We start from the raw sequence: 230 nt of genomic DNA, 5'->3' as shown, positions 1-230 counted from the left end.
GCCAACTCTTGGGCTGCTCTTTTACCAACGAATAGGGGGATTGACCGTCACATTATAACGCCCCCACGGCTGAAAGGGCGAGCATGTGTGATGGGACGGGGATTCGAACCCGCGACCCACAGATTGAATTTTATTCATTGTTTTCATCTAATACAACTCTTGATCATATGCCTTTCCACAATAAGAGTTTGAAAAATACTGAACATAGATAAAAAACGAATATATTAAAC

Source organism: Limulus polyphemus, unplaced genomic scaffold (assembly GCF_000517525.1).
Source record: "Limulus polyphemus unplaced genomic scaffold, Limulus_polyphemus-2.1.2 Scaffold2834, whole genome shotgun sequence".
Classification (NCBI taxonomy): Eukaryota; Metazoa; Arthropoda; class Merostomata; order Xiphosura; family Limulidae; genus Limulus; species Limulus polyphemus.
This window is presented reverse-complemented; position numbering follows the sequence as displayed.